The sequence below is a fragment of the Hakea prostrata genome, chromosome 10, assembly GCF_041222555.1.
Source record: "Hakea prostrata isolate BN-2017 chromosome 10, UWA_Hpros_2, whole genome shotgun sequence".
NCBI lineage: Eukaryota > Viridiplantae > Streptophyta > Magnoliopsida > Proteales > Proteaceae > Hakea > Hakea prostrata.
In genome coordinates, this window is record NC_142609.1 from 35,923,390 (window position 1) to 35,936,440 (window position 13,051).

Below are 13,051 nucleotides of genomic sequence, written 5' to 3' on the forward strand. Positions count from 1 at the left end.
AGATGGCATCCAGATTTCAACGCGCACTCTCCTGAACCAGTGTCAAAGCCTGTGTTGGTTAGCTTTCTAGAAGTTAGAATTTCGTTTGAGAGAGAATTCTTCCACACTCAGATTAGTGAGTGGTAGATGTATATTAATATTATATGAATTACAATTCAAATATTTGAGTTTGAACTACAACTTGTTTACAATCAATCAAGGATAGAGCTAGTTACGGTGGATTTGAATTTGAATTTAGAGACTTAACCTTTACACTCCCTAGCAAAGTCATTGGTAGAGAACAGACAGTGAGCTTGGACTTTAAAAATTTTAATCTTGGAGCAGATAAGCCTTTAGTGAGAATGTCTACGATTTGGTCTCCTGTGAGAACGAATCGGATTGAAAGATTTTTTGTGGCAACTTGTTCACGAACAAAATGATAGTCAATCTCGATGTGTTTGGTTCGTGCATGAAAGACCGGATTTGCATCAAGGTAAGTAGCTCCAATATTATCACAGTATAAAGTTGGTGCGAAGTGACAACCCCAAGTTCAAGCAGTAGCTGACGTAACCATATCAGCTCAGCGGTAGCATTAGCAACCCCTTTGTACTCTGATTCTGTAGAGGAGCGGGCCACAGTGGGTTGTTTCTTAGAACTCCAAAAGATCAAGTTAGGGCCCAAGTAGACACAATAACCACTTGTAGATCATCGATCAATAGTTGAACCGGCCCAGTTTGCATCACTAAAGGCAGTGAGAGAAAGATTAGTTGTTGGCTGAAATAGAATTCCATGGGATGGGATCTCTTTTAGATAACGAAGAATTCTCTTAATTACAGCCCAATCATCAATTGTAGGGTGATGCATATATTGACAAACCCTATTGACAGCAAATGCTATATCAGGGCGTGTGAGAGTCAAATCTCGAAGGGCACCCACTGTACTTCTATATTGGGATGGATCATCATAGAGGGGAGGTTCCTCAGTTGTTGCTTTGGTGATGGAGGTCAGGGTTGCTACTGATTTTGCTTCATGCATATTGGTCCTTCGCAAAAGATCTAAAGAATATTTTGACTGGCAAAGATGTAAACCGTGAGATGAGCGAGTGACCTGGACCCCCAAAACGTAATTTAACTCACCAAGATCTTTGATGGCGAATTCCTTGCCAAAGGCCATAATGACAGAACTTAACCTCAGAACAACTAGATCCAGTGAGGACAATGTCGTCCACATATACAAGAGGATAAATTGTTTGATGTGCTGAAGTACGAAAATATAGTGCTGTATTAAATGAGGACTGTGAGAATCCCAAAGTGAGTAAATAACTGCCAAGCCGATGAGACCATGCCCTAGGGGCCTGCTTTAAACCATATAAAGCTTTCTGAAGGTGACATACATAAGTAGGTCTCTCTGGATCAATGAAACCCTGTGGCTGAACCATGTAAACCTCTTCAGATAATTCACCATTTAAAAATGCATTTTGAACATCCACTTGGCGAAGAGTCCATCCTTGGGGAACTGCTAGCAATAGAATCAAGCGTATGGTAGTAGGTTTGACAACGGCACTAAAAGTGCCAAAATAATCAAGTCCTTCACGTTGATGAAATCCCTTGGCGACCAAACGAGCCTTATAACGTGAAATAAAGCCATCAATGTTTCGTTTGATTCTGTAAACCCATTTATTTCCAATCAAATTCATGTGGGGCTGATGAGGAACTAGACTCCAAGTACCATTACGCAAGAGAGCATCAAATTCGTCACTTATAGCAAGCCTCCACTTGGGGTCTTTATTGGCAGTGGTATATGAGGTGGGTTCTATTTCAAGATTATCAACAAAAGAGGTGACTAGGAGGTTCAGTTTAGAGATGGGTTTATGATGACCCGTTTTGGATCAGGTTTGCACATGGTAAGGTTGAGTTGGTTGGGATAGTGCAGGTGAGTTATGGGCTAGGGTTTCGGGTGGGTTATGGGCTAAGGTTTCGGGTGCAGGGAGAGGTTGTGATAGAGTTTCCGAAATTTCAAATTTTGAATTTGAATTTAAATTTTGACTGGAAAAGGAGAGTTCAAAATTTGAATTTGAATTTAAAGTTCGGGTGGGGTGGGGTGGGAAAATTCAAATTTTGAATTTGAATTTGAATTTGAATTTGAAAAGAGATTGTCAACTGTAACTATGGTGGGAGTCGAGTGAGAGCGGGAAGGGTGGTTAAGAGGTTGAGTTGCAAAGGGAAATTTTGGTTTCCTCAAAAACGACATGTCTAAAGATGTAGGATCGGCCAAGAGTTGGATCATAACATACATACCCCTTGTGTGAGTTGCTGTATCCAAGAAAGATGCATTGCCTGAAGCGATATTACAACTTGTTTTTGTTATAAGGTCGTAACCAAGGAAAACATGCGCATCCGAATATTCTGAGAAATAAAAGATCTGGATCTTTATGATATAACACCTGAAATGGAGATTTATTCCCAAGTACCGGTGTAGGCATTCTGTTAATTAAGAAGACGGCCGTTTCAAAGGTGGCTGGCCAGAAAATAAGGTGGACTGAAGCATGAGCCATAAGAGCGAGGCCTGTTTCTACTATATGTCTATGCTTCTGTTCCGCTCTCCCATTCTGTTCAAAAGTGTGTGGGCATGAATACTGATGAGATATACCATTCTCTTTTAAAAAATGATCAAAATATTCATATTCCTTGGCACCATCAAATTGAAAAACTTGAATATTGGAATTAAAGACATTGGCTGCATAATAATAGAAATGCTTGAATACTAAAATTGCATCAGAAATACGTACAAGTGGAAAAATCCATGTAAATCTGCTGTAATCATCCAAGAAAGAAATATAATAACTGCAACCTTGCATAGATGGTGACGGAGAAGGGCCCCAAATATCATAGTGCAATAATTGGAATGGAGATACTGCCCTTTATTTATTCAACTTGAAAGGCAATTTATGAGATTTTCCCATCTGGCATGGGACACACAAAACTGGTGAAATAGATGAAGGTTGGTGCAGGCCAGAACTGCAAAGGAGAGAGTCAAAAGTTCTCTTCGACGGATGCCCTAATCGTTCATGCCACACTTCTTGAGACACACGTTCTCTGAGATGAACAGAGGGAGATGCGGATGGTAGATGGAAGCGATAGAGGCCAACTTCAATTGATCCTTGAAGTAGAACAATCCTCATCTTGAGATCCTTCACAAAGCACAAACTTGGATGAAATTCCATATAAATATCATTATCACGTGTAAATTTACTCACAGAGAGCAAATTTTTAGTAATAGAAGGAACATGTAGCACTTTAGATAATGTAAGAATTTTAAAAGGCATTGATAGAGAAGCACTTCCAATATTTTTTATATGCAAACCTGAACCATTACCAATGTGAAGTTGATCAATACCATGGTAAAGCATTGTTGTATCCATGTGAGTTACATTGGATGTAACATGATGAGTGGCACCTGAGTCAGGGTACCAAGAAGGATCAAATGAAGCCGTGGGTCCTGCCAAGAAAGCTTCTGGAGAAGAATTCAGCTTGGAGGCATTGTCACCTGGTGCATAGCGAAAATAACATTGCACCGCTGTATGATTAGTTTTGTTGCAAATTTGACAAGCAACCATAGGGGTTTTTGCATGTCGAACACGATTGTAGTAACCTCGAGCTCGTCCTCTGCCATAGCTGTGAAAGGGACCACGATTTCGGTTAGTGGGTGGGGGGGGGGGTTGATCTAGTGGATAGATTAACTTCTGATGAAGGCAAGTCAAGTTGTTGTCGTATTTGATCTTTGAAGATTTCTTGATTCAGTAAAAGGCCTATGAAATCATCAAGGGGAAGATGGTCAAAACAGGAGGTAATTGAGGTGGCAAAGGATTCATATTCATGGCCTAGGCCACGAAACATTGTGAGGATAATATTTGCATCAGAAACTGAGTGAGCCGCGGTGGCAAAATGATCAACAATAGATTTAATCTTCTGAACATATTCGGCCATAGAAGAGTGGCCTTTGCGAATTTGCAAAAGTTGGTATTTCAATTGCATTATGCGGGCTTGAGATTGGGAGGCATAAGTCCGTTCAAGGGAATTCCAAGCAGCGTGGGAAGTGGTGAGACCAACAATTTGAGAAAGAGCACTTTCAAAAAGGGATGAGATGATCGAAGATAAGATCATCTAGTATTGCTTGTGCCATTGAGAATATGCAGGGTTAGGAATGGAGGTTGATGTGGGTGATGTGGTGGAGGGATTGAGAATGGTTTGAGAAGGAGCTGGATTGGTTCCATCAACATAGCCATAAAGGTCATGTGCATGAAGTAGAAGAAGAAATTGCGATTTCCAGAGGAAATAGTTGCTTCAATCAAGCTTTACAGGTAGGAGAGGAACGATGTTGGTAGGTGAAATCAGAGAAGAAGCCATGGCAGTGGTGGAGCTGGTCCTGAGGATCGTGTAGACGGCGGTGAGAGGCTAAAAAACTAATACCAAGTTAGAGTTTCGTTTGAGAGAGAATTCTTCCACACTCAGATTAGTGAGTGGGAGATGTATATTAATATTATATGAATTACAATTCAAATATTTGAATTCAAATATTTGAATTTGAATTACAACTTGTTTACAATCAAACTCTACAACTTGTTGATATTTTAGCTATAACTCAAAACTCTTCTTGATCGGATGGAGATAAGATCAATCGAGGATAGAGCTAGTTACGGTGGATTTGAATTTGAATTCAGAGACTTATCATTTACACCGGATTTACCACTAGAGTATTGGCATGAAAAGGTTTTGCAGAAACAATTGGTAGACTTGTGTCTTTGATAAGAGAACAAGACTTGGTTTGGTTGGTCATGCTACCAGAGTTGAAGGAGTGCAGATTGAACGCTTAGAACCTGGTCCATCCCGTGTTTTTAGCTTTTTTGAGAAAGTTATTTATGCAGATGGAATTAAGAAGTGTGGTGTGTGCATTGTGAGGGGCATTTAGAAAAAAAATTTGTTAAGCAAAAATACATCCATCACTGGAGAAAGCATGTGAACCTGCCATTGCGTATCCAAAATATCCTCAGGTGCAGGTTCTGATCCTTCTATTGTTGGTAACATTAAAATTCAAATTCAAATTCATATTCATATTCATATTATAATTGGAAGGGATGGATATACTTTAATGCGGGTGGTGGAAGATCCGATCCAAACGTAAACGTTGAAGTCGAGTAATGAGGATAGTTGCAAGAAGTGTCGATCATGTAAACGACACCGAGCTTTTGAATAAATCTTACATGCTTTTTTTTTTTTTTTTTTTTTTTTGTTACAATCTTAAATGCTTTTTAATTGTGGATAGCAAGTGATGTACAAAGTAGATTATTGTTTTTGACACATAATAGGACTCTTTTCCGATGGATCACTTAAAAACGATTACATCAGATAGAAACCAATTGAACCCCAAAGGATCGCTCAATTAGTGAAAAATCAACACCTTCAAGTAGAAGGTCAAAGTTCGAATTCCTTCAGGGTCAGAGGCGAAGCCCTAAGCGTCATCCCTAATATATAAAATCGTCTACTAAAAAAAAAAAATTGGAAACCAACTGAATTTGAATTAATCAATCCTTAAATTAATAGATCACATATGATAAAAGTTTTAAATGAATAACAAAGAGCGGCCAATGTGGTCTTTTGACACATGAGAATTTTTGTTCACTGCCACACGACTCTTAGACGCTATACGTGACATTTTCGAAATCCAATGATTGTGATCTCCTCTGCCCATTGAATCTCAAAAATGTTATGTATCGTGATTGCAACAAACAAAGACTCCCACAAAAGTTTGTTCAATATGAATTGTATATTCTGTTTTTGGGTAAGAGAGTTGTACACTTTTCAGTATTAAAAAAAATAAAGAGACGGTAGACTTATACCAAAAAATGATTTCTAATATTCCCTTTTGGGTTACCAAAATGTTTCTTATTGCAATATATTAGTGTTGGTGTTTACCAAAAAAAAAATATATTAGTGTTGGTTAATTACGACTAGATTTAACAGTATTATTGAACTAATATATCCAACACCTTTCATGGTATCATTTAGTATATGAAAGCAAACGCCTGTCAACATCTTACTTGTAGATTTTTTTCGTGATACTTCTTTTAGTAAACAAAAACTAGCTGTCTTGGTTATTGATGAAGCGAATTAACCTGGAAGAGAGCTGGAAACCAGAGTAGAAGTACAAGGATGTGCATGGAAATTAATTTGTTAAGACCTGAGGAGAGATTTAATCCCCTTCAAGGTAATTTTACCTTTTTAAAATTTTGTTTTGAATTAGTCGCTTTTGGAATACCAAAAATAATTAGTTGCATTAGGAAGAAGGTTCAGAAAGAAAAATAAGAAAAGAGTCACTGAGAAATGGTAAAGGAATGAAAACAAAAGATCTATAGGGGAGATTGACTCCTTTGAGTGCACCTCCTTCGAAATCAAAACCTTATAAAGACCCCTTTCATTTTTAACAACACTAGTGATCCGTTAACCTAAAATGTGATGTAAGTAGGAATTGACCAAAACTCCACTTTTAGGAGAGAGAAGCTTCGAAAAATTTGGGCTGGAGTTTCATTTGACTTCTACCTTCAAGTTCGAAAATGGCAGCAGTGGGGGTAGGCCGCCGAACAGATCCAGTGGTTCCTGGTCAAGCTTCCTATGGTGGTGTGTTCAGGGGAAGGTTGCCTCCATCTTTAGATGATTTGCTAGAGCCAATTCAGGCGGGAAAGTTGAAAAGGGTGGTGATCCCACAAGTGTGCAGAGAGGTATGCAAGAGGAAATTTACTGAATGCAGTTTAGTGGTCAATCTTTTCAAATTTACTCTGATCGGACGATTCGGTTTTCCAAAAACCTCCATGAATGCAGTTCTGCAGAGGTATGCAAGAGGAAATTAAATTCGCCAACAGTTCTGCATTCTACAGTCCACGGTCTCATTACCTGTCTTATATGGCATTGAGCTTGATTTTGTGCCAACACAAGCCTAACATAATTTGCATTACAGAGCCTATGATTGAGGTAACTCAGGCACATTTGTTATCTTTTATTCATTTGGGCTTTTGCAATGATGTAATTGTTAATTCCCATCCGAATGGGGTGGCAAATCCTTGGGTTTGATGGCTTAAGAGATTCCTCGTCCTATTGTTTTGGCCTCTTCTGATCAATTTATACCTTTTGAATTGCTTTGGCATGATGTGAAGTTAACAGTGAGATTCAGCGGCTGATTTCCAAGGGTGGGTGGATAATTGTTATCTAGTGGCTTTGCAATCTTCTGGTAGAAAATTCACTTGGACTAATAATTGTTGGAGATGCCATGCAGTTGTTGTTCTAGACAGAAATTTTTGCAATGACATTTGTACAGATTCGTTTGTTGACTGTCATTAGGAGCTGCTCCAAGTAGTAGCTTTAGATCATGCTCCTATCTTGGTTGTTTGGAGGGGGAGAGGTGTCTCAATGTTCCTTTCCGTTTTCAAAATTTCTGGGTTGATGATCCATCTTTCCTTCCTTTTTGTTAGTACTACGTGGAGGTTGAATCAGAGGGGAGATCATCTCCTTAGCTTTTGCAAGAAGTTAAAGGTTTTAAAGACTACTTTGAAGGAGTGGGCTATGCTCACCTTCCCAAACTTGAATAAGGCCCTGGAGAAGGCTAAGAAAGAGTTGCAGGCTGTCCAAGAGGAGATTGCTCTACAAGGTATGTCTGATAGCTTGTTTGTTGAGGAGGCAAATGCTAAAATAACCTTCCACAAGGCTGTAGATTGACATGAAAATTATGGAGACAGAAGGCCTACATTCGCTGGGTGAAGGTAGGTGATCTAAATTTTAAGTATTTTCATTTGTCTGTGAAATTAAAGAGGGCCAAGGCCAAGATTCATGTGCTAAAGGAGGATGGAACCATAGTGACAGGTGGTTTGCATTTAGCAGATTATACTTCTTTCTTTCTATGAAAAAATCCATAAGAAAGTAGAATGTGAATCTTTCCAAGAATTATTGGATGTCATTCCCAGGGTATTGACGGATAAGGTTCGTCATTTGCTAGTATAGCCTCCCATCAGAGGAGGCAGTAAAAAGGGCTATTAGGGATCTTGACTTCAGAGAGTTCACCTAGCTTAGATGGTTTTTTCTAGCTTCTTTTCTCGGCATGTTTGGGCCTTTGGGGAATTATAGGGAAAGGATTTGAATATAGTTGTCATATATTTTTTTGCTTCAGCAAACATCGCAAAGGGCATAAATTATAGCTTTATCACCTTGATACTTAAGGCGGTGCAGGTGAAATCCTTGGATAAGTTTTGTCCAATTTGTATGGTGAACTTCCTCTGTAAGGTACTACCAAAAGGTCTAGCTTCCCTTCTTTATGAGTTCCTCCCAAAATTAATTTCTAGGAGCGTGGGGCATTTTAGAAAGAAAAAGTGATTTCTAAAAATATTTGCATTGCTTCTAAGTTAACACAGTTTCTAAATAATTCAGCTAGAGCTGGTGGGGTGGGCTTGAAAATTGATATTCAAAAAGACTTTGACACCCTTTTTAGGACTTTCTGTTTGCAGTGTTGGAAAATTTTAGATTCTTTGAAAAATGGAGGAATTGAATAAGAGTTATTCTTGAAACTACTAGGGTTTATGTACTTTTGAATGGTGGCTCTGTGGGTTTTTTTGGAGTGGAAAGAGGGCTGCGACAGGGAGACCCTATTTCTCCCATGCTCTTCAAATTGGCAGAGGAGATCCTGTGTCGAAATTTGAAGGACATGGTAGGGAGGAACAGATGAAGGCGCTGCCAAGCCCCTGGGGTGTTTTAGTTCCTTCTTTTTTTTTATATTTGCTGCTGATATTTTCATTTTCTGTAATGTTGCACTCAAATATGGAAAAAACTTGAAGTCCTTTCAAGGCAAAAATTAGAAAAGTTTGCAAGGCAGCAGATTAATCTAAAAAAGAGCAAGTTGTTCTTTGGTTGCATAAATCCAAAGAGAAGGAGAAAAATTAGAAAAGGTACTACAGATTCAGGCTACTTCTGCACCTACAAAATACCTGGGTGTCGATATTTTCCATGGTAGAGCGAGGGACAGATTTTTGCCAGTATTAGATCTTGTTAAAGCAAGTGTACAGGGATGGATGGGGAAGTTGTTCTCCTAGGCAGCAAGAGTGGAATTAAAGTTTTTCATTTCGAGTATGCTGATTCACAACTTTTCAGTATACTGGTGGCCTACTTTAGTGATCAATCAGGAGGAGAGATGGATGAAGAATTTTATTTGGTCAGGAAACATCGATCAGAAAAAACTGGTGACTATCAAATGGACATACTTACGTCAGCCAAAAGGAGGACTGTGGATTCAGCGTCTACAAGTGTGAATCTTGCTCGTCTCTGCCAGTTGGTGTGGAAGATCAGCATGAGCCTTCATTGATGAGTATTTTCTTTCGAGCCAAATTTGTCAATATCCATGGATCTCTTAAGACATGCAATGTGCAATCCTCCATTCTCCCTGGCATAAAGAAAGTTTGGGAAATGATTGATGGTCAGGAGCAATGGACAATAGGAAATGATGAATCTGTCAATTTCTCGACTGATAGATGGAGTGGCCCTTTCCCCATTGCTGATTGTACATAGTTGGGAGCGGAATTTTTCCAAAAATTTACCCTTAAGGTTGCTGATTTTATCAAAGCTGGCGAGTGGTTACTTCCCCCTGTTTTTTTGAACACAATGAGGTTCATCTTGGATGAAAGCAGTCGATTGAGCTCAATGCTTCTACCCAAGATTGCTGCCACTGGAAGTGAAAATGGATTGAAAGTTCACTTTGAAATCAGCTTGGGACTGTCTTGGAAGAAAAGTTGGGACAACTTGACTGGTGCAAACCAGTTTGGGGTGTGAAATTGCAATCTTGACATAGCTTATTTGGATGAAAACTCCTCTTAGGCAAGCTGCCGGTTGACTCCCGTGTACAGCAATGTTGAGTGTTCTTGGCTTCTAGATGTGTTTTATGTGAGGAGGCTGAGGAAAGTACAGATCAGGTCTTTGCTCAGAGTGGGTATGTTTCTACTCTTTGGAGTTGCTTTGCTGACCTGTTTCACTTTCGTTGGGAAGCAATGCATTCGCCAACAGAAATTTAGGCATGGTGGAAACCAAAGACTAGAGTGCCACAAGCTAGTTTGTGAATGCATGGTTTCATATTGATTTCGTATTTCACCTAGTTAGAACGAAATGCTAGGAGACATGACAACCTGGTTCATGGAGTTGAATGGATCTATAAAATGATTTTGCAATACAAGATCATTACAGTGGAAGGAGGACTTGGGAATGATGAGCTGAAAATTGCAAAAAGGGCTGCACTTTGCATCAAGATGGTTCCCTTCAAGTCCCCAAGGGAAGCTAAATGGCAGCAACCATCAAAGGGTTGGTGTAAGCTATATATAGATGGATCAGCATTGGGAAACCAGGGTCGTCCGGGTGTGGGAAGTTTGATTCAGGACTCCAGGGCCAGGGTTATGCCATCCTTTCGTTGGTACTTGGGTGTCAAATTTAGTCCTGGAGCAAAACTTTTTAGGACTTATAAAGGGCATTGCAGCAGCTCGCTCTCTTGGAGTTACAAGGCTCAGGATTGAGACGAATTGGCAATTCAGTCTCATTGAATCTATTGGTTCATTCTTCAAAAATGGCATGGATTGTTGGGAAATTTGGAGGGAATCGAGTGGTAGGATTTCTCACTGCTTTCGTGAGGCAAATCCTATTGGGATTATCTTGCCAAATCAGCGGCTAAGGATCAGACTTGTGTTCCTATTGGTGAATGGCCTAGACATATGCAAAGGGAGTCGGATTGGGATGCTATATAGCTGCCCAGATTCAGGTTCAGTTGAGACTTTGGCCAGCTTTGGGGTGGCCATTCATGCATTTTGCTTTTGCTTACTTGAATGTGTAAGGGAACCAGTGAGATTGGGTGTATTGGGGCAACTGTTGTTGCAGGGTTAAGTGCCAATGGTTCCCATTTCTGAGTGTATGATTCTCCTTTTAATTCAAAGAAGTCTGATCCTTAATTCAGAAAAGCCTAAAATGTGATTTCACGTTTTTATACCCATCACTAGACAAAATCATTCTAAAACTGTATGTAAAATGACTAGTATACCCTGATGGTATTCCTTCCCTTCTCTCTTCTTCGTTTCACATGACCACCACTTTCGATTTTCTCCTCCACCTCCAACTCAGGCAACAACTACCGTGAGCGTCCACCTCCAACTGTCTGACCTTAATTGATAGTTAAGAGACCAAGCATATTTCCATCTTCACATATGCCCCAATTTATCTAGCAGAACCAATTTCTGATATTACATCTGACTGCCTCATGTGTCTGACTGATCTTTTTGAGGTTTCTGGAAGTCACTAAGAAAGTTTCCTTAATTTGGGCCTGGTTCAGCCCTACTTTTGCAGCAACACGAAATCTCTTAAGTAGGCTGCAGTAGTGTTTTGGCAATAGTGGTTTGCCAATTTAATCTGTCAAGTATAAATTATAAAATTTGTAGACCTCAGAAGATACAAAACTATATTAAAGTAAGACCAACACTTTGAGCACTGATCTGCTGGTATGCATCCATCTCTTACGCTCTCCCAAACCATTATTTCAGTCTGTAGAATTTGGTTATTGATGGTTTCTGGGTTTGGTTCTCAAACCAAAGTATTCAGCGTTTTTGTTCTTCTATATAGATATTTATTGATGTTCTTATTCTGCATATACTCATAGTCTAAAGCCTGCAATCTTCATCAACTTCTACCAAAACTGAAAACTAGAGCCAAGAAGATCAATTATCACTACATCAAATAGAAGGAGCACTACAGATTTGCACTAGAATAAAGAAAGACTGATCCAAAAGTTAGTACTTAGTGGCATACCTTCCCTAAAAAATATCTAATTACTGAGACTGAACCCTGAAGGTTTCACTTTCTAGTCCAAGACTCAAGTTGGGACTGAGTCTGAAGGTTTGAGTTTCTGGTCTGAAACACAAAGCTTCATTCTCGCACCAGAATCACTCATGGAACCAAACTAAACGGGTTAGATCATCCACAGAGGAAGTGCCAGTATATGCAAAATCTGAGGAAGGAAGAGGGCAAATGGTGGTCAACCCAATACTGTTGGACTTTATGTACAATTATGAACAGGAATAGAAAGTAAAGACGCGTAGAAGTACATATAATCAAGGTTTAAAGTATCGGTATCGAGTATCGTATCGATCAAGTGATTTTAAGAGACGTATCGTCCTGTATCGAGTATTGTATCACTCTGGCTAATGTATTTTAGTGTAATTCAATGGAGAGACGTATCAAGATGTATCGTATCGATTGGGTCAAATATAGATACGTATCGGCTAGTATCGTATGGTATCGTGGGATACTTTAAACCTTGCATATAATGAAGAAACGAATAAGGTGAAGTCACAACAGAAACAGCAAGGGAGGTGAGGGAAGAAATAACAAACCTGGTTAAAATAAAAAAAGAGAGAGAGGGACCAATTTGGCAAAGGAGTGAGAGAAAGAGCATCAGCCACACTTAATTCCAGTGAGAACACAGCCACGTTCACCAAACTCAAATTTTATTCACAAAACCATACCAATATCTCAGTGGACTGAAACTGAAGTTAAAAAGACTTTCAACTGACTCGTGCTGATCCCTACGACGGTTATCATTACCTAATTGCATTACAAAATTAAAGCTATATGTGTATTACTGCCTAGTCTCTCTGGATATAACTACAGATTATTCTTGAGAAATTACAATCGCTAATATTACCTCTTATTTTCACTACAGCCAAAGCTTCCCCATTAAACCCAAAGACCTAGCTTTCGGTTTTGCAACTTCTGATTCAACAACCACAACAATAACAAAGCCTTGTCCCAACTAAATAGAGTTGCCTACATGGATTCTTGCCTCCCAATCAGCTCTGTTTAAGGCCATGGTAGATACAAGTCTTAAGTTATGCATATCCTTTCTCACCACTTCTCTAAGGTTATCTTAGGTCTGTCCCTAGCTCTTCTAATTCATTCAATCAAGATTATCACTTATTTGTACAAGGGCATTTACAGGCCTCCATTGA